Raw genomic sequence first — 22,669 nt, forward strand, 5'->3', positions numbered from 1 at the left:
GTTCTTCCACCTCATGACACCCGGTATCGCTATCCACCAACTCTCCACAACGCCCTATTTGTAGTACTCCGATCTTCCATCCGCTGGCAGCCTCAGCAATGAAAACTCACTCTGCCTTCAGCCTGCCCCGGAAGCCTTTCTCTGTACAATGACGTCTGTTGGTTTCCACATAGGCAGGAAGCTGTACAGAGAAGAACTTCTGGGGCAGGCTGAAGGCCGTGAGTTTTCATTGGTGAGATACAGTGCCGGTGTGGCGGCTGAAAGAGTAGAGGACTGCAGGCAGGGCGAGAGGTTTAGAGAGCCATACCAGACCTCACGGAGATGAAAGGAGAGAGAAAAAAGCCACACACGCAGTTAGCGTTAAAAAAATGTTGCATCATGGGGGGGAGGGGGACAGGGTGGAGAGATTCCAGAGCCAGGAGGAGGTGGAGAGGGAAGCAAGAAAGCTGGATGGGGGAGTAGAATGACAGATTCTGTGATGGGAGGGTTGAGGAGATTGGGATAGACACTGGATCCATGGAGCGGTAGAGACAGATATTGTTTGTGTCAAGTTATAATGAATACGTATCTATGAAAATTAATATGCTAATGTGCCAAGCCTCACCCTTTGCCCCCCCCCCAAATGAAACAGGCAAACTACGCCCACACCTGAATGTGACTGAAACAGGTCTTACTTAGGATGTCCTTCGTTTTAGGCTTGGAGGTTTCTTCCTGTTTGGTTATCCCTGTTGGACACCCTGATTTTGGACCCTCTCTGGTGCTGACCAAAACATACCCACAGAACACCCCCTTGATATTTGAACATACTGCAGTGTAGGATATACCTTTTCTGCCTTTACAAAATCAGGAGTTGGAAGTTTCAAGCACATGGGTGTCTATTTGGGCATTTTGAGACATCCATATGCTTCAAATATAAGCTACGAGAGTCATTTAAGTTGGATCTTCAACAAGAGCCATGGGAAAATGCCAAACTAAGAGTCCCTTTTACTAAGCTGCGCTTAGAAATGGGCTTAGCTCATCCTTCTGTGTGACTTTGCCGTGTACTAAGCCCATATCTAGTTTGGCTGTATATTTGGTTTTTTTCTATTATATCATTTTCTGGCAGAGCACACGGCTATTTCAAAAAGTTAGGGGGGGAGCACTTACTTCATCCTAATTGGGAAGCACTAAGGCCTCCCGTGTTATGGACAGTAGCCAAGTAGCACAGTGATAATGTCAGCACATCCATGCCCATTCTCCACCCAAACACACCTCTTCCCAAAAAATTACAAAAAATTAATGCCATGTGCTTAGCATGTGCAGATCACAGAGTTATGCAGAACCCTTTAGCATCTCTTGCATTAGACTGTTTTTACTGCATTAGACATAGGTTAGAACCTTGTGCAACTTAGAAAAAGGTCCCCCAAATGAATGACTTCAATTTTGTTTTTCCAAAAACATAACAAACAAGTTATGGCAACTTATTCTGATGCTCAGGTCCAGCCATTGAAAAAAATGTGATCAAAGACTTTACCAACATTTGGACAATCTAATCTCAAACCACTTACTATCCCTGACAGGAAAGGAGCCTGATCAATCACTAAAATATTGATACCTGGCCAGATTATGGTGCTTGTATGCTAAGGGGAGTAAATATCCACATGGACTATCATTAAAACATACTAATTTTTCACAAACTTGTGATATTTTAGTACAGGCCCCAATTTATGTAATGAAAGATAGTTAATATAGAGTAACACATGCAAACAGCTGCCCATATGGATAACTTCCCCTCAAAGCTGCAAATGGAATTATAGTGTATGGCCAAATACTTTTATTTTGGTGACTGCACTCCATTTTATCTTTTTTAACACTGATAGTTTGCCATCCCAGCCTTAAATAGGGCTGTTTAGAGTAGTATACATGATAGAAAATACAGCAACAATTTACTAAAAGATACTAAAATGCATAGAACGATCAGAAAGTATCAGCATGAAGAGACTCAGGAACATAAATCAGGCCATGATCTAACCATTTTATGGAAATGTATACAGCAAGACATTTATATAACTGTATCTGACAGGCTGTTCTATAAACACAGTAATGAGAGGAAGTCAATATTAAGCAACATCTCCTGGTAATTGTGAATGAACGACTATGTTATATTGAAGCTGAAAAGTTTAAAATATCACATAAGCACTCTTTTTACTTTATTGCATGTTAGAATCAAGCTCATCTTCCACTGGTGGAGGACAGTGTGGTCAAACTTCACAGAACTCACAGAGTGGATCTAATAATTCATCGCAAAATAAAAGCCAAGGTAATGATCTTTTATTTCATAATAACAATTATAATAGTTTTAGAAACAGGGTAAAGTTGCAAATGTTCTTTGGAATGGTTTAAATACTCTCAATATTTTTAATGTGATGATGGCATTTTTCATTATTTCAACAGTACTTTTAATAAATTGGCCATGACTCATTGAAGATCCACATTTTGCTTTTATGTATAGCAATAATGTCTACTTTGAGGGTAATTCTATTATTCTGCACTCATAAACACCTACTTTATAAAGGCATTTACTTTCCTTTATAGAATATTAGCTAAACAGGGTAGATATGTGCATATGCCCTTAATTGAGTACTTATGCACCTAAACCTGGAGGTACATGTTCTAGGTGGTAAGGGCATTTGTGGTTATACTCTGAAAATCAGCATCTGGTAATGATAGAGGCACTAACCCCCAAAATCTATAAATGGCGCCTAAAGTTGTACGCACTAATTTGGCTGCATGGCCAAACTGCACACACAGCTTTATTGATTAAGAAGCCGATCAGCATTGATAATTGGTACTTAACAACCAATTAGTGGCACTAATTGGCTTTAATTAGAATGTAAGCACACAACTTTCTAGGCATATTCTATAATGTGGTGTATGTAAATTCTAATGCACACAGCCGAAAAGAAGGCCCGTCCATGGGCGTGGAATGGGTGGGTTGTGGGCATTTCATGAAACTATGGGGCTCTTTTACAAAGCTGTGATAGGCTTTATGCACATGCAGCACATGACAAAATGAGATTACCGGAAGCTAGTGCGCCCCTGGCAGTAATTTCGGATTTGGCATGTGCCCATAATAATGGGACAATTTTTTTTATATTTCCTACCACACGCAGTGTTTTCAGCATTAATTGGCAGTTGGCACGTGCTGACTGGTCAACACACTTGTATTATATTAGCCCATACCGCTAGGTCAATGGGTGGTGGTAAAGTCTCAGGCTGAAAATTTTAGTGCACGTCCATTTTCCAGCCTCTTAAAAAAGGCCCTTTTTCCTAGAGGCCTAAAAAACGCACTCACCCTAGTGCAGGCCACTTTTTACCATGTCTTAGTAAAAGGACCCCTATGTGCACTGATCTGTGCCTAAGTTTGACGCAGGTATTTAGATCTGGTTTTAGGTGGCCTAAATGGGTGCACCTAAAGTTTAGTCGCAAGAAAGGCACATGAGCATATTCTATAAACTACACCTAAGTGCGTGGTTTTTCAGCACCAGTTTTAAGGCACCATTTATAGAATTCAGCCCTAACTGATTAGTGCAAAATTGCCCACTCTCAGGCTCATTTTCGAAAGGGAAGGATGCCCATCTTTCGAAACAAATAGGAAGATGGGTGTCCTTCTCACAGGGTCACCCAAAATCGGCATAATCAAAACTTGATTTTGGGCAACCCCAACTGCTTTCCGTCGCAGGGATGACCAATGTTCATGGGGGTGTGTCGGAGGCGTAGCAAAGGCGGGATTTGGGCGTGCCTAATACATGGGCGTCCTCGACTCATAATGGAAAAAAAGGGCGTCCCTAATGAGCACTTGGACGACTTTACCTGGTCCTGTTTTTGTTATGACCAAGCCATAAAAAGATGCCCGGACTAACCAGATGACCACCGGCTAGAATCAGGGATGACCTCCCCTTACTCCCCCAGTGGTCACTAACCCCCTCCCACCCTCAAAATATTCTTTAAAAATATTTTGTGCCAGCCTCTATGCCAGCCTCAATTGTCATACTCAGGTCTATCGCAGCAGTATGTAGGTCCCTTGAGCAGTTTTAATGGGAGAAGTGCACTTCAGACAGGCAGACCCAGGCCCATCCCACGCCCTACCTGTTACACTTGTGGTGGTAAATGTGAGCCCTCCGAAACCCACCAGAAATCCACTGTAGCCACATGTAGGTGCCCCCGTTCACCCATAAGGGCTATGGTAGTGTTGTACAGTTGTGAGTAGTGGGTTTTGGGGGGGTTGGGGGTCAGCACACACGGTAAGGGAGCTATGTACCTGGGAACAATTTTTGAAGTCCACTGCAGTCCCCCTTAGGGTGCCCGGTTGGTGTCCTGACATGTCAGGGGGACTAGTGCACTACAAATGCTGGCTCCTCCCATGACCAAAGTGCTTGCATTTGGTCGTTTCTGAGATGGGTGTCCTTGGTTTCCATTATTGCCGAAAATCAGAAACGACCAGGTCTAGGGACAGCCATTTCTAAGGACGACCTTAAATTTCCATATTTGGGCATCCCCGACCGATTTATTGAAACGAAAGGTGGACATCCATCTTGTTTTGATAATATGGGTTTCCCTGCCCCTTCGCCGGGACGTTTTGCAAGGACGTCCTCAGCAAAACTTGGGCATCCCTTTCGATTATGCCCCTCTCTCTGTCCCCAGACATATGCCTCAAACAAAAATGTAAAAAATATTTTTTGCATGCGGGTGGTGTGTTCACATTTGGGATTTACCATAGGGTGCTTGAGCATGTCCCACAATTGGCCCTTTTAAGATGTAGTAAGCACACGCTAGCAAATACTGTGGCATAGTAAAAGGATCCCTTTGTAAGATATATGCATATTTACAAAATAGTGTTTAGCTAGAACTGTGACACATATGTGCATGTGTACACATAAGTGTATTTACCCTAGTAATCTAAGCATTTATGTATGAAATCAATACTTAAATGATAACACTTTAAAAAATAAATACATTCATTCCGTTTATGCTGTGTCAGTTGTATTAATCTTTTAATAAAGCAGAATACAATGAAAATAATTTAGTAACAAAAATGTTCGTTGAAAATCAGAAGAGATAATTTAGGACCCTCTTCAAATAATATAATCCATTGGGTTTGGTAAATTTATGTCCAATTCCAAGTTTGATTTGTAACAAGAAAGATGCATTTTCTAAGGAATTCAGTTTCTGGAGAATAACATACAGAGGGAGTCTTTAAAATCAAACATTTCAGCACTCCCTTTAATAACACAGCATGAGTATATATTTCTCTATATAAATTAAACCAATAAACATTTGTTTTATGTTAATTTTTAACTAGTTTTGTTACATTTAGTGGACCACTGATAGAGACCTCCCTCTTCTAATGGCTAATTTTGTCTGATAGAGAAATGAAAGTCCAAAGAGTAGGGTAGACTGGCTCCTCCAAAAGAATCCAAGGGAGACGCTTGTTCAAAAATATGACGCTCGTAGGGATTGAGTGTTCCTCCACTTCGAGTGGTTAATTTGTCTGATAGCACATATTCTATAAAGAGGTGCTTGTAAATTGTAGTGTGCGGATCCATTACAGAATTGGGGGGAATCTGTATCCAATTTATGCACAGGGATTTACACCAGGTTTTCATTGGTGTAAATTGTCAATCCTAAATGTAGTCATGGTTCCTGGCACTACGCATTAAGTGCTTTTTTTGTGCTGATTTTTGTAAGCATCATGTATAGAATCTAGTCCTAAATGGATGGATCTAAGTTGGGCAGACTGAATGAGTTACTGTAGTCTTTATCAGCTTCCATTCGCTGGGCTACTTTAAGAATTCTACAAAAACTTTCTGTGTGCGGATCCATTACAGAATTTTCTTATTATAATGGTTCTAAATAAGAGATAGACAGTTTTTGATGTACTGAAATTTTCTTATGTTATGTCATTTCTCTGTTACAACTTGCAAGTGAATCTTGTATAACTTGTACGTTTGGGAAGCTTGCCAGGTGCCCTTGGCCTGGATTGGCCGCTGTCGTGAACGGGATGCTGGGCTTGATGGACCCTTGGTCTTTTCCCAGTGTGGCATTACTTATGTACTTACGTAAAGTATAAATAAAATTGTGAAAAAAAATATTATGGGGTACTTTTACAAAGGCGTTGCTAGCATTTTTAGCACATGTTAAACATAAGCATGCGCTAAATGCTAGAGATGCCCATATATTCCTATGGGCCTCTCTAGCGTTTAGCACATACTAATGATTAGTGAGTGCTAAAAACACTACAGCGCGTTTGTAAAAGACCCCCTATATGAAGGAACAATGACTGATTTTCTGTACATTATCTTATATAATAGTTTTACTTTACATTTTCTAAATTTATGTTTCATTCCCAGAAGCATAGAACATCAAATAAATATTTTCTGAACACTATAATAAGACAGCAAATAAAGAGAGTAGAAACAAGACAATATATAATGTGGAATGTGCAAAAAAAGTATTGTACACTGCTCAGAGGAGATCTTTATCTCTGTCTGTGGAAAATTGCATTTTATGTTTTCATCCAATATAGGAAGTGTACACAGAGCCCAAGAAAGTTTGATTGGGTATATTTACTAATTCTGTGGCTCTTTTTCCAGGTGGATGTCAAAACACAGACCAGCAGAAACAATGCTCAGGTGGATCAAAGAAGTGAAAAATCAACACTGAAACACCTCTTTCCATAAATCAGAATCAAGCATTGTTACCTCTCCATTTAAATTGGTGATCATTCTGATTTCAAAAGACAAATCTTATATTAATTTGAAACACTGTTTTGCCATCAAAATTCATGCTGATTTAATAAAAGCAATCTTAATGAGCAATCAAATTTGTCTGCTGATCTTTGAATACAAAATATGGGCCAACAGTGGCTCTTAGGAGAACAGGAGCTCAGTTATTTACTATCAGGCTCATTTTCAAAAGAGATGGACGTCCATCTTTCGACATAAATCTGCACTTGGACGTCCATCTCTCAGAGACGTCCAAATCGGTATAATTGAAACCCGATTTTGGTCATCTCTAGCAGAAGTCCGTCACAAGGACATCCAAATCTGAGGGGGGGGGGGACATATCGGAGGCATGGTGAAGGCGGGACTTGGGTGTTCCTAAGCCTTGGACATCTTTGAGCTATAATGGAAAAAAGCAGAGACATCCAAGACTAAAACTTGGACGTTTTCACACAGACCTGTTTTTATTGCGAATAAGGCACAAAAAGGTGCCCAAAATGACCAGATGACCACCGGAGGGAATCGGGGATGACCTCCCCTTACTCCCCTAGTGGTCACTAACCCCATCTCATCCTCAAAAAACATCTTTAAAAATATTTTGTTCCAGCCTCAGATGTCATACTCAGGTCCATGACAGCGCATGCAGGTCCCTAGAGTAGTTTCAAAGTAGGTGCAGTGCACTTCAGACAGGCGGACCCAGGCCCATACCTCCCCTACTTGTTACATTTGTGGAGGAAACAGCGAGCCCTCCATAACCCACCAGAAACCCTCTGTATCCACATTTAGGTTCTTCCCTTCACCCGTAAGGGCTACAGTAGTGGTGTACAGTTGTGGGGAGTGGGTTTTGTGGGGCTCAGCACTCAAGGTAAGGGAGCTATGTTCCTGAGAACATTTTATGAAGTCCACTGGAGTGCCCCCTAGGGTGCTCAGTTGTTGTCCTGGCATATGAGGGGCACCAGTGCACTACGAATGTTGGCTCCTCTCATGACCAAATGAATTGGATTTGGTCATTTTTGAGATGGGCATCCTCGGTTTCCATTACCGCCAAAAACCGGGGACAACCATCTCTAAGGTTGACCATCTCAACATTTATGGTGACCTAAATGTTGAGATTTGGGCATCCCCAACCGTATTATCGAAACAAAAGATGGACGCCCATCATGTTTCAATAATATGGGTTTCCCCAAACCTTCACGGGGAAACGTCCTGCGAGGACGCCCTCAGGAAAACTTGGGCGTCCCGTTTGATTATGTCCCTCCACGTTACACGGAGGGTTTGTTCCATTTTAATATCCCCCAGCACTTCTTACCTTTGTTGTGTTGCACCGTCTTCATTATACTACATATCTCAGAGTTCTTTTTACTTAGGGTTCACTTGTAGTTTTGATTATTATTTTTTTTTTTGGGGGGGGGGGTAAATGGTTTGGAGCTGTGTTAGGAAGACTTGATGTGATTCTTATTGTGTACCCAGTGAATAAGCACATTTCCATTTACATATTTTTATCAGTATTGCACTCATTTTTTCAAGCACTCTCTCCCGGTTTATCCGCACACTTTTGTGTCCACTTTTGGTATTTTTAAAATCCTGTTATATTTCTCTTTATGTTCTCCTTGTATGGCTCTTTATATTTTCATAAACTATTCCACCTCTATGGTATATTGACACATGATTAGATCTCATTGAGGGGCATAATCGAATGGGGCACCCAAGTTTTCATGAGGGCTTCCTCGCAGGACGGCCCCTTGAAGGAGAGGGAAACCTGTGTTATCAAAACAAGATGGGCGTCCATCTTTCGTTTCAATAATACGGTTGGGGACACCTAAATCTCAACATTTAGGTTGACCTTAGAGATGGTCAACCTAAATGTTGAGATGGTCGACTTTAGAGATGGTCGTCCCCGGTTTTCGGCGACACCCATCTCAAAAATGACCAAATCCAAGCCATTTGGTCGAGGGAGGAGCCAGAATTCATAGTGCATTGGTCACCCTGACATGCCAGGACACCAACCAGGCGCCCTAGGGGACCCTGCAGTGGACTTCACAAATTGATCCCAGGTGCATACTCCCTTACCTTGGGTGCTGAGCCCCCCAACCCCCCCAAAAAACCCACAACTGTACACCACTACCATAGCCCTAAGGGGTGAAGGGGGGCACCTACATATGGGTACAGTGGGTTTTGGAGGGCTCACATTTACCACCACAAGTGTAACAGGTAGCGGGGATGGGCTTGGTCTGCCTGCCTGAAGTGCACTGCACCCACTAAAACTGTTCCAGGGACCTGCATACTGCTGTCATGGAGCTGGGTATAACATTTGAGGCTGGCACAGAGACTGGCAAAAAAATTTTTAAAGTTTATTTTTTAGGGTGGGAGGGGGTTGGTGACTACTGGGGGAGTAAGGGGAGGTTATCCCCGATTCCCTCCGGTGGTCATCTGGTTAGTTCAGGCACCTTTTTAACGGCTTGGTCGCAAGAAAAAATGGACCAAGTAAAGTCAGCTAAGTGCTCATCAAGGTCGCCCTTCTTTTTTCCATTATCGGCCGAGGACACCCATCTCTTAATCACGCCCCAGCCCGTCTTTCGCTACGGTGCCGACACGCCATCGTGAATTTTGGTTGTCCCCGCGCCTGAAAGCAGTTGAGGATGCCCAAAATCAGCTTTCGATTATGCCCTGAGAGAAGGACGCCCATCTCCCGATTTGTGTTGGAAGATGGGCGCCCGTCTCTTTCGAAAATATGCCTGATTGTGTCAAAAAATGTCAGTTCAGGATATTGTTATTTATTCTTAGGCACTATTATTTATTCTGGTCGTCATTACCTTTAAGATATTTTGAATTGTTTTTTAGTTCTAAGTATAAATTATTATTCATACCTTTTAAAGTATTGCATTATATGCTTGAGATACTTGCTATGTCTATATATTTGTATGATACACTATTAACTCACATGGATGGGCATTTTCGATATGACATCTAAGTCAGATATTGGAAGTTTTGTGCTAAATGTCCCAAATCCAAATAGAAAATATAACAATTTTTGAAAAAAGAATGCACAGGTTAAAAATGCACAAGCCATTCTTACTTAAAAAAAAAAAAAAAATCTGCTGATAATGCCAGTCTAGGTGCAGCCAGGGCGACTTCTCATTGGTCACTAGGATATAGAATCTCTTTATACAAATATACCCTGGGAATAAGTGATCAAAATCATTCAAAACACGTTACACAATGTGACAGATCCTTTGGTCAGCTTCCATCCTGATGTATCTGTACTCCTCCAGCATATTGATGATTTGTTATTATGTAATCTGACTCAAGTTTCTCTCAACCTGTTATTGGTCCTTTATCAGTAGGTCTCAATAAATTACAGTTCTGCCTGCCTAAAGTTACTTTTCATGGTCAATGACATCTTCTTCTTCTAGTCGAAGTGCAAGCAATACCTACAGCTTCTTTTTCCAATATTCAAACAGAAGAAAGAGGCTTTTGAGGCCTTGCCAATTTTTGTAGGTTTAGGATTTCAATTTTTTTTTCTGTTTTAGCAGGACCTTTATAAGATCTGCTTTATTGGGACTGTCCTGAACCATTTTGTCTCCTACAGAGACTGCTTTTATTATATTTGAAAGCCTCTAGGAGGCTCCTATTTCAGCACCAGCCTTTGGTCTTCCTGATTATGCATTTCCTTTTCATGTTGTTGTTGTTCACTGCTATGACAATGTAGTTTCCGCTGTTCTCCTTCAAAGCAATGCAGAGAAGTTTAAACCCCTTGGGTATTATTCAAAACACTTGAATCTGGTAACTAAAGGTAAACAACCCCACTCACATTCCATCTCTCTCATACTGTTTTCTACCTACTGATTTCAGCCAAAACCCAAAATATCTCTTCTGCATGTTTATTGAGGGCTGAAACTTTAAAAGATAAGAACATAAGAATAGCCTTAATGGGTGAGACCGATGGTCCATCTAGCACAGTATCCTGCTTTCTACAGCGGCCAATCCAGGTTACAAGTACCTGGCAGAATCCCAAATAGTAGCAACATTCCATGCTAGCAGCAGTTGCTTCCCCTATGTCTATCACAATAGCAAACTATAGACATTTCCTCCAGAAACTTGTCCAAACCTTTTTTAAACCCAGATATGCTAACCACTGTTATCACATCCTCTGGCAATGAGTTCCAGAGTTTAGCAGTTAGTTGAATGAAAAAAATGTCCTCCTATTTGTTTTAAAATTTGTTAGCATGCACCTTCATACACTTTGAAAGAGAAAAAATCAATTCACTTTTACCCATTCTACACCACTAAGGATTTTGAAGACTTCTATCATATCCTTCTCCTCTCAGCCTTCTCTTTTCCAAGCTGAAGATTCCTAATGTCCTTAGCTTTTTGCTTTAGGTATTATAATATTTTTCATGTTATTAATGACACAATAACATACTACTGTTCAGTACTATTTGATGATTATTCTTTCAGTTACAACAATTATAAGCATGTCCTTCAATACTGCATACAGGTAAAACCCATTAGAAACACGTCTTTCAATACTACACACAGGTAAAATCAACAAGGGTTGTGTTTCGGCATGTCAGCCTTTGTCAGGGGTCCTGTGATAGTGACTCAGGTATGGGAAGGTAAACTTAAAAGATAAGTCCACATGGACATACAAACTAATTCAGTCAGCAATATAGCACATGCAATGAATAAACAGGTGATTTCTGGTTTTCAGGCAGAAAGCACTACAGTAAAATTCACTCCCAAAATAAAGTCTAGTCCTGCAGCAAATCATCCAGAGTATCTCCAGCATGGCATAACTGCTCAAGACTCATGCTGCCAACCAATACCATTGACTACGTAAAATTCCTCAACTGTCTAGACCCAATCCCCGGTGAACATCCTGCTGACCGAACCTGGACTAACTTTGACATGCTCTTGGAGGATACCATCTCCCAAGCGATCAATAGGTTCACCAAGTCCCACTGTAGACTAGACATATGCCCCAACAACTTATTAAATTTGCCCCTCAATGATTCATATCAGACCTCACGATGCATTTGAATTATATGTTATAATATGGACTCTTCCCAAAGGATAAAGGAAATATTCTATTTACCCCAATACCTAAGGACTCAAAGAAAAATACAAGTGATTTAACCAACTACCACCCAGTAGCATCCATCCCTCTGGTAACCAAACTAGTGAAAAGTATGGTAACCAAACAACTCACCGACTACTTAAATAAATTCTCAATTCTTCAAGATTCTCAATCAGGATTTCGGTCCAACCACAGCACCAAAACAGTACTAGTCACTCGTCTAACTAAATTTAAACAAGCAATTGCAACTAGCAACAGTATACTTCTTCTACAATTTGACATGTCCAGCGCATTCGACATGGTAAGCCATAAAATATTATTAAACATCCTAGATTACTTCGGAGTTGGAGGAAACGTTCTTAGTTGGTTTAGAGGCTTCCTAACCGCAAGAACATACCAGGTGAAATCTAGTTCGACTACATCAGCTCCATGGATACCTGAATGCGGAGTTCCCCAAGTATCACCACTCTCGCCAACCCTCTTCAACCTAATGATGACACCCTGGCCAAATTGATATCCAATCATGTCCTCAATCCATACATTTATGCAGATGATGTCATGATCTACATTCCATTCAAACATGATTTAAAAGAAATCATTAATGACATCAACCACAGCTTCCAAATCATGCACTCATGGGCGGATGCATTTCAATTAAAACTTAATGCAGAAAAAACACAATGTCTTATACTCTCATCACAACATAACACAAGTAAATTCACCACTATAATCACACCTAACTTTTCCCTTCCCATTTCAAACACCCTGAAAATTCTTGGAGTTACCATTGACCGAAATCTCACACTTGAAAGCCATGTGAAGAATATAAAAAAGAAGATGTTCCATTCAATGTGGAAACTCAAAAGAGTAAAACCTTTCTTCCCAAAGGATATATTTTGCAACCTGGTACAATCAATGGTGCTAAGTCATCTAGACTACTGCAATGTACTTTATATTGGTTGTAAAGAGCAAACCATCAAGAAACTTCAAACAGCCCAAAACACTGCAGCTAGACTCATATTTGGTAAAACAAAATATGAAAGTGCCAAACCCCTAAGGAAAAAGCTACACTGGCTTCCACTCGAATGTATCATGTTCAAGGTTTGCACTCTGGTTCATAAAATCATTCACGGAGATGCCCCGGCCTACATATCAGACCTTATTGACTTGCTACCCAGGAACGCTAAGAGATCAGCATGCACATTCCTGAATCTTCACTTCCCCAACTGCAAAGGACTAAAATACAGATTAACACATGTGTTCAGCTTTTCCTACACGAGTACACAGCTGTGGAATGCTTTGCCATTTGATGTGAAAACAATGTGCGACCTAATCAATTTTCGGAAATCACTGAAGACTTACCTCTTCAACAAGGCATACCACAATGAACCATCATAGGAACTGTAACACAGCACTGCTTACCTTATATTCTGAATGTGATCTCTCTATACCTGATTGCTTAATTCTTTTATGTTATCCATGTTCTTTATATAATACCAATTGTTTCTTTTACTCTGGAATGGCGATTGCCATGAAGGAACATTGTAAGCCACATTGAGCCTGCAAATAGGTGGGAAAATGTGGGATACAAATGCAACAAATAAATAAAATAAATTTAGTCATGTGGATGGGCATTTGACATATTCTATAAAACACATGGAAATTTAAGCACATTCTGTAAAGTCCGCCTAAATTTAGGTGTACTTTATAGAATATGCCTAGGTGTATTTTTTGTGGAGCTGATTTTTTAGGCAGGATATATAGAATCTAGCCCTATGTGTGTAAGTGTGAGTCCCTCTCATGCTCCACCCATACTCTGCCTATATGTATACCTACCTATAAAATAAGTGCTGTATATTACACAAATACACATATATGCTATTATTCTAATCATTTATATACATATTCAGTACATAAATGTTACTGCTCACTATATAGATTTATCTCCTACGTGTCTGCAGAGCACATGCAGGTACATCCTCATTAGTTAGTACACAGATCCTGCACCTCTCATGAATTAATTTTTTTGCCCCTAATGCATGGTAAGTGCATAAACCTAAGGCACAGTAGTAAACAGGCTCCTATATGTGAAATATTTTGGAAAAAAAGATGATACACTGTACACCTCAGATCCTTTTGGAAATATTGATCTAACTTATAGATGAATCAACATTTTGCACAGGAAGGTGAATTTGTCAGTGAAAAGCTTTCCAGAGGAGCAATGAAATTTACTCAGTGGGTGCCTAGTCAGCTGTTCCTGCTAGCAAAAACAAGAAAACTTCTGGATCTTTTAGACCAAACACCATTTTTTAATCAACTTTTAAAACCTACAGCAATTGACACACAATCCACTTATTAAGGGAGCCCCGAGTTCCTGGATCACATAAATCTATCATGACTTACCCCCCCAAAAACATTTACCACTAAATACACAAGAGAATGTTCTCTTTTGATTGAAATGTCTATCTGTGAGCTTGGGCGATTCTGTGTTGCCTGTTCATGCATATAGGTGTAATTTTGGATCCTTTACTGTCTAGGAAGGATCAAGTATTAGGTGGTTATCCAGCTTATTTTTACAAGAGAAATACGCCCATATTTCAACCCAAATCGAGAGATGGGCGTCTTTCTCCCGTGGGCGCCCAAATAGGTATATTCGAAAGCCGATTTTGGGTGTCTCCAACTGCAATCTGTTGCGGAAACGGACAAAGTTGACAGGGGCGTGTCAGAGGCATGGTGAAGGCAGGACTGGGGCGTGTTTATCGGCCGAGGAGAGATGGGCGCGCTCGGCAGATAATGGAAAAAAGAAAGGCGTTTTTAGCGCAAATTTAGGTCACTTTTTGGACCCTTTTTTTCACAAACAAGTCCCAAAAAAGTGCCCTAAATGACCAGATGACCACCGGAGGGAATTGGGGATGACCACCCTTGACTCCCCCAGTGGTCACTAATCCCCTCCGACCAAAACAAAAACAACTTTAAAAACTTTTTTTGCCAGCCTGTATGCCAGTCTCAAATGCCATACCCAGCTCCATGACAGCAGTATGCAGGTCTCTGGAGCAGTTGTTAGTGGGTGCAGTGGACTTCAGCCAGGTGGGCCCAGGCCCATCCCCCCCCCCACCTGTTACACTTGTGCTGATAAATGGGAGCGCTCCAAACCGCCCCCCAAACCCACTGTAACCACATCTTGGTGCCCCCCTTCAGCCATAAGTGCTATGGTAATGGTGGCGAGTTGTGGGCAGTAGGTTTTGGGGGTGGGATTTGGGGGGCTCAGCACCCAAGGAAAGGGAGCTATGGACTTGGGAGGTATTTTACTTTTTTTTTAATTGTTACAAGTGCCCTCTAGGGTGCCCAATTGGTGTCCTGGCATGTGAAGGGGACTAGTGCACTACAAATCCTGGCCCCTCCCATGACCAAATGCCTTGGGTTTGTTCATTTTTGGGCTAGGCGCCTTCGGTTTCCATTATCGCTGAAAAACGATACCGCCCAGCTCAAATCCGCACAAATCCGATGCATTTGCCCAGCACAAACAGTATTATCGAAAAAAAAGATGGACACCATCTCTTTCGAAAATACGGTCTGTCCCGCCCCTTCACGTACCCGTTCTCGGAGATAGACGCCCATGGAGATGGGCGTTCGCGTTCGATTATGCCCCTCCACGTCAGCATTTTTTCAGCTTTATTTATTGGCCAAGTTGCGATCCATGATATCACAATGTGATTTTCGGTCTGTGGTGCAGAGTTTAGTGATGTCTCATATTTATTTCTGCAATGTGCTATATTTGGGTTTGCAGAAATAAAAAATACAGGCACTGCATAATATACAAAATTCTTCTGCACGACTGTTGGTGGATGTGTCCCGGTACAAGATGATACAGTTGGTACAACAAGCATTGTACTCTGATTGTGTTCCTCAATATCTTAAAGATGTAATTCAGGAATAACAACCCGTTAGATCCTTGTAGTCTGAAAACTTGAAGTTCTTGGCGAATGTTAAATTGTAAACTGTATCATATGCTAATACACGGATTACTGCATTTTCAGTAGCAAGTCCACAAATTTGGAACAAATTACCAGGTTACCTGAGAGTATGTAGTAGCAGGTTTCAATTCAGTAATTTGCTGAAGGCATATTTATTTGAACATGCAAGGGGCTGATATCTGTTTTATTTTGAATACTGTATAACTCCGTGTTTGTTCTTGTTTTATTGTGTATGTTGACTTGTGATCCATCTAGTTGTAGGCAGACTATAAATTTTTTAATAAAATAAATAAATAAAGCTCAACAAAGTCTCATAGAAGAAGGTACAATTTTGGTGACTTAAGAATAATCTACTGAAATAAAATAGCATTACCTAACGATTAACCCCACTTCTCAGATGGAAGTTAAATGGAGATTAACAGACTAGGAGCTGAATTGGTAATGGTAATTGACTGAAGTGTAAAATAATTGAATGAAGAAAAAATGAGTCAAAAATAACAACCCACAATTGTAACAGTCCATCTTCCACCACTGTTCACTCTAAGAGGAGCAGGAGTCCTTCTACTTCATTGCTGCCAGTGGAGGTGGTGTTTCAATATTCTGCTTTCAATTATTAGGTTCCCTGGAGTCCCGCAGAGCTTGTCTGTCACTCACTATTGAAAATGTGATAGTGAAAGAGCAGTTTAGAGGGAACAGTGCATTCTACCACAGACTAAGTTCATGCCAATGGATAGGGTTCATAGAATCTTGATCAAACATCAAGATTAATAAGAGTGCAAAAAGGTTCATGAATGCAATCAATAAATTGTAGCTCTATGGCACAGTATGACCACCAGAAGATGATCCCTTTTTATTCCTAAACTGAAGACATTCAGTTTAGGAATATATTCTTATATATGTTGTGTAAGCCCACTAGACTTCTCTTCTGTAGTGATATGATTCTATTCATGCAAGGAGGATTAGTGAGGAACAGCTTTCTGTGTCAGCTCCTTATAACATCATAGAAGTCTCCAGCCTACACAGTTTTTCATAGGCCTGTTTATATGGTCCCTTTAAAATAATATCCTTAAAAAACAACTGAGCTCCAATTTTCCTAAAAGGCACTGCTGGCCCATATTTTGATGTAAAAGATCAACAGACAAATGTGGTATGCTCATTAAGATTGCTTTTATTTAATCAACTTGAATTTTGATGAGAAAACTATGTTTCAAATTAACATTAAAAGATTAATCTTTTGAAAACCGAATGATCACCAATTTAAACACAGAGGTTAGATGCATGATTCTGATCTGTGGAAAGTGGAGTTGCAGTGTTGCTTTTTCACTTCTTTGATCCACTTGTGCATTGTTTCTGCTGATCTGTTTTTTGACATCCACCTGCCACAAGAAACACAATGTTAGTGAACATGTACTCAATGCTTTCTCAAATTTTCTCAGGGTCCCTGCACACTTCCTAATAAGTCATTCCCTATATAAGGATTTTTATGCATTTACTTTTTAGCTGAAAACATGTAATATAAGTCATTGCTTTATAATGTCCACCAAAAACATTAGAGGATTTCTGGGCCTGAAACATTCACATTATTTTACATATTGAAGTTAATAAAAAGGAAAACAATTATGAAAGAAAACAATGTTATATTAATTTAGATCTATGATATCTAACTGACAATTCTAATTAGGCTTTGACAAGTGATTTACTAGCATGAGGGTAGGGTAGTATCATTGAATTTTCCACTGACAGTCTGCCCTACTTAGGCCCTTATTTACTATGAAATGCTGTAGGCACTTAGTTTTTAGCGTGTGCTAAAAATTAGAGTTTACTAAAGCTAAAAACACCCATAGGAATATATGGATGTCTCTAGTATTAGCACACGATAATTTTAGGGGCCTTTTTACTAAGGTGTGTAGGTGCGTTAGCATTTGCATAAGTTGCCTTTGGCCTTATATCAGGAAAACAGTTTTTTTTAATATAAAATAATAAAGATTTATTTATGCAGAGACCCTTTTACTAAGCTGCTTTAGTTTCTAACGCAAGCCTAATGAATGAAAAATGGTTTAATGCAGGAAGTGCCAAAAGTTCTGCATTCCTTTTGTGATCTACATGCACCAAATACGTGATATAAATTTTTGTGGAAGAGATGTGTTGAGGTAAATCATGGGTGTGGATGTGCTAATCATCTAGCTTGCTGACATTACTACCATGCTAACTGGTTAGATTGTCCATAATGTGAGAGCACCTCAGGGCTCTTTTACTAAGCTGCGGTAAAAAGGGTCCTGTGCTAGCATCAGCGTGTGCTTTTGACACATGCTAAGGCCTCCTTCTACCGCAGCGGGTAAAAGGCTGGGTTTTTTTCATGTAAAGATTTGGCTGTGCGGTAGGTGAACCACTTACCACTTGGTCATATCTAGGGGATGCACTTACTTCCACCCATTGAGGTGGCGGTAAGGGCTGCATTGCTATTCTGAAGGTAACTGGGAAGTAGTACTTACTGCCGGGTAAGCACTGGCACTACAAAAATAGAAAATATTTTTGTAGCGCTGGAAATGGAACACTGGGGGTGGGAAGTACCACTGGGCTCCTGCAGTAGCCTAGTGGTAGTTCCGGATTTACGTGCAGCAAACCCAATGCTGAATGTCAAACCTTTAATAAAAGGTCCCATGAAATTTTTATTCCATAGAAGATACAACTTTCTTGTTACAAAGCACTGGATCATGTTAGCACTGGATCATGTTATTTGATGAGGGTCTTAAATTTTCTCTCCTGATTTTCAGTGAATGTTTTGGTACTAAATTAATTTCATTCTAATCTACTTTATAAAAAGATTAATACAGCTGACATAGCATAAAGGAGGTAATTTGAAAAAAAATAGGTGCAAACAGTTATGTACTGATTGCACTTATAAATGATTAGGGGTGTCTTTTACTAAAGCTTAGCTTGAATTATCTGCAGAGGGGCCTATTTTATTACTATGCGCTTTGCTTCAGATAACTTTAGTAAAAGCCCCCCTAGATTACTATCTTAAATGCACTTATGTGCACACTTATGCACATACAGTGGTGGAAATAAGTATTTGATCCCTTGCTGATTTTGTAAGTTTGCCCACTGACAAAGACATGAGCAGCCCATAATTGAAGGGTAGGTTATTGGTAACAGTGAGAGATAGCACATCACAAATTAAATCCGGAAAATCACATTGTGGAAAGTATATGAATTTATTTGCATTCTGCAGAGGGAAATAAGTATTTAATCCCTCTGGCAAACAAGACCTAATACTTGGTGGCAAAACCCTTGTTGGCAAGCACAGCGGTCAGACGTCTTCTGTAGTTGATGATGAGGTTTGCACACATGTCAGGAGGAATTTTGGTCCACTCCTCTTTGCAGATCATCTCTAAATCATTAAGAGTTCTGGGCTGTCGCTTGGCAACTCGCAGCTTCAGCTCCCTCCATAAGTTTTCAATGGGATTAAGGTCTGGTGACTGGCTAGGCCACTCCATGACCCTAATGTGCTTCTTCCTGAGCCACTCCTTTGTTGCCTTGGCTGTATGTTTTGGGTCATTGTCGTGCTGGAAGACCCAGCCACGACCCATTTTTAAGGCCCTGGCGGAGGGAAGGAGTTTGTCACTCAGAATTGTACGGTACATGGCCCCATCCATTCTCCCATTGATGCGGTGAAGTAGTCCTGTGCCCTTAGCAGAGAAACACCCCCAAAACATAACATTTCCACCTCCATGCTTGACAGTGGGGACGGTGTTCTTTGGGTCATAGGCAGCATTTCTCTTCCTCCAAACACGGCGAGTTGAGTTCATGCCAAAGAGCTCAATTTTTGTCTCATCTGACCACAGCACCTTCTCCCAATCACTCTCGGCATCATCCAGGTGTTCACTGGCAAACTTCAGACGGGCCGTCACATGTGCCTTCCGGAGCAGGGGGACCTTGTGGGCACTGCAGGATTGCAATCCGTTATGTCGTAATGTGTTACCAATGGTTTTCGTGGTGACAGTGGTCCCAGCTGCCTTGAGATCATTGACAAGTTCCCCCCTTGTAGTTGTAGGCTGATTTCTAACCTTCCTCATGATCAAGGATACCCCACGAGGTGAGATTTTGCGTGGAGCCCCAGATCTTTGTCGATTGACAGTCATTTTGTACTTCTTCCATTTTCTTACTATGGCACCAACAGTTGTCTCCTTCTCGCCCAGCGTCTTACTGATGGTTTTGTAGCCCATTCCAGCCTTGTGCAGGTGTATGATCTTGTCCCTGACATCCTTAGACAGCTCCTTGCTCTTGGCCATTTTGTAGAGGTTAGAGTCTGACTGATTCACTGAGTCTGTGGACAGGTGTCTTTCATACAGGTGACCATTGCCGACAGCTGTCTGTCATGCAGGTAACGAGTTGATTTGGAGCATCTACCTGGTCTGTAGGGGCCAGATCTCTTACTGGTTGGTGGGGGATCAAATACTTATTTCCCTCTGCAGAATGCAAATAAATTCATATACTTTCCACAATGTGATTTTCCGGATTTAATTTGTGATGTGCTATCTCTCACTGTTACCAATAACCTACCCTTCAATTATGGGCTGCTCATGTCTTTGTCAGTGGGCAAACTTACAAAATCAGCAAGGGATCAAATACTTATTTCCACCACTGTATAGTGGACCCGGATATAATGCTAGGATTGGGATCCATAAAACATCATCTCGCTAAATGCGGGATTATGTTGTAACAGGATCAATAGAACAAGAACACAATTGAACCAAAAATTGATCTGTTGCAAAAGGAACTGTATATAAAAAAGGGAAGCCAAGGCATGATCACGTTATATGTGGATTTGTATTATTGCGGGGTGCATTATTTCATGTGTTCCACTGTATGTCCCACAATTCCACCTAACCTATTCTGTAAATATGCACATATCTTGCATACTGCATATATAACAAATGAGGTATAGATGTGTGGGTCTGGGCAAAGCATGTGTGAGATTTCCACTTACATATATAACATAGAATACATTTGCATACCTCCAGCACTTAGGTGCAAGTGATTGCACTGGTTCAATGCTTGGTGTAAGTACTCACCTAAGTGCACATATCTACCCTAGAAATCTAATATTATATAAAGCAAAGTAGATGTTTTTATAGTGTAGGTGTCTATTTATGAGTCCACAAATATAGAATTACCCTAAATATGGGCAAGTTATATTTATAGATAAAAATAAAATGTGGGTAATCGTCAATTTTTAAAAGTACAGTATAAGTCGTTAAGGCAGTCTTTTACTAATTCTTAGCTCGAGTTATTTGGAGCAGGGCCCATAGGATTAAAATCGGCCCTGCTGCAGATAACTCGAGCTAAGCTTTAGTAAAAGACCCCCTAAGTGCCCTGTTTACTAAGCCACGTCTGAGGTATGTTAGCACTTTTAGCGCACAGTAACCATTAGGATGTGCTAACTACGTAGGCAAAAACAATAGTCCTATGGGCACCTACAGAGTGCATACTAACTTCGTGCACGTGCTAAAAATGCTGGTGCACCTTAGCAAACAGGGGTCAAAAATTATCATCACTTTAAAAAGATACAGGAAGTTTTAAATTTAAACCAATCCAAAGAACTTTTATAGCTGTACCCTGTTTCTAAAAGTATTATTCTTGTTATTGTGAAATAAAACTTCAGATAATTACCTTGGTCTTTGTTTTGGGATAAATTATTAGATCCACCCTGCCAGTTCTGTGAAGTCTGACCACAGTGTCCTCCACCAGTGGAAGATGAGCTTGATTCTAATGTGCAACAACAGAGTAAGAAGAGTGTTTTTGTGATATTTTAATTGTTTCAGATTCCATGCAATTTAACCATTCATTTACAACTATCAGGAGAAACTGTCCTATTTTTACTTTCTTCCATAATTGCTTCTATTGAGCAGACTGCCTGATACAGTTATACAAGAGTCATTATGTTTACATTTTCTTAAAATTGTCAGATCATGGATGTTTCCCTTATTGGTGTTCGTGAGTCTCTTCCTGTTGATTCTATCTGATGCTTCAGTGCATTTTTGTGCTTTAGTAATTTTTTTTTCATATTGTTTTTAACACGCATCAAATAGGAACTAACATTGCCAAGGGCAGTAATTACATTTTTGATGTGCGTTCAAAACACAGCGTAGAAAATATTTTCTATTTTCTACAGTGTGGTGCTTACCTGGTGGGTATCAGCAGTTTACACATGCTAAAGTTTAACACCTGGTTAGCGCATGAGACCTTACTGCTAAGTCAGTGGGTAGCGGTAAGGTGTCAGGCAGAAAATAGATGTGCACTGGTTTTAATTTTGTCGCACGTCCATTTTCAGCCACAAAAAGCACCTTTTTTCCCAGGCACGCTAAAAAATGGACATGCCCACGTCCAAAACACGCACCTACACCAGTGCAGGCCACTTTTCGGGGCAGCTTATTAAAAGGGCCCCTAAATTTATTTTCATTCTATTCTGCTCTATAAAAACATTAACTTAACTGACACAGCATCAAGGAGGTAATTTAAAAAAAATAGATGTTAACAGTTAAGTACTGATTGCACACATAAGTGATTAGATTACTAGCATAAATGCACTTATATGCACACTTATGCACATATAGTAGAACCCAGTTATAACGCTATTATTGGGATCCATAATATATCATCTTGATAAATATGGGGCTCACATTGAAACAGGGTCAATAGAAAATGAACACAATTGAACCAAAAATTGATCTGGTGCAAAAGAAGCTGTATGTAAAAAAGTGAAGCCAAAATATGATCACATTATATGTGGATTTGTATTATTGTGGGGTGCATTATATCGGGGTTCCACTGTATATCCCACAATTCCACCTAAT

At 40.4% G+C, this 22,669-nt stretch overlaps 2 protein-coding genes across 25 annotated transcripts in view; both read right to left on the reverse strand.

The window, feature by feature from the left end:
• The window catches only part of LOC115470295 (hornerin-like), a 406,057-nt gene that overhangs the window by 316,061 nt on the left and 67,327 nt on the right, over window positions 1-22,669 (reverse strand). The gene's annotated exons all lie outside the window — the stretch shown is intronic.
• LOC115470293 (uncharacterized transmembrane protein DDB_G0289901-like) overlaps window positions 1-22,669 on the reverse strand; it is a 266,720-nt gene that overhangs the window by 229,342 nt on the left and 14,709 nt on the right. The window lies entirely within an intron of this gene.

The sequence above is a fragment of the Microcaecilia unicolor genome, chromosome 5 (genome assembly GCF_901765095.1).
Source record: "Microcaecilia unicolor chromosome 5, aMicUni1.1, whole genome shotgun sequence".
In the NCBI taxonomy this organism is placed as follows: domain Eukaryota; kingdom Metazoa; phylum Chordata; class Amphibia; order Gymnophiona; family Siphonopidae; genus Microcaecilia; species Microcaecilia unicolor.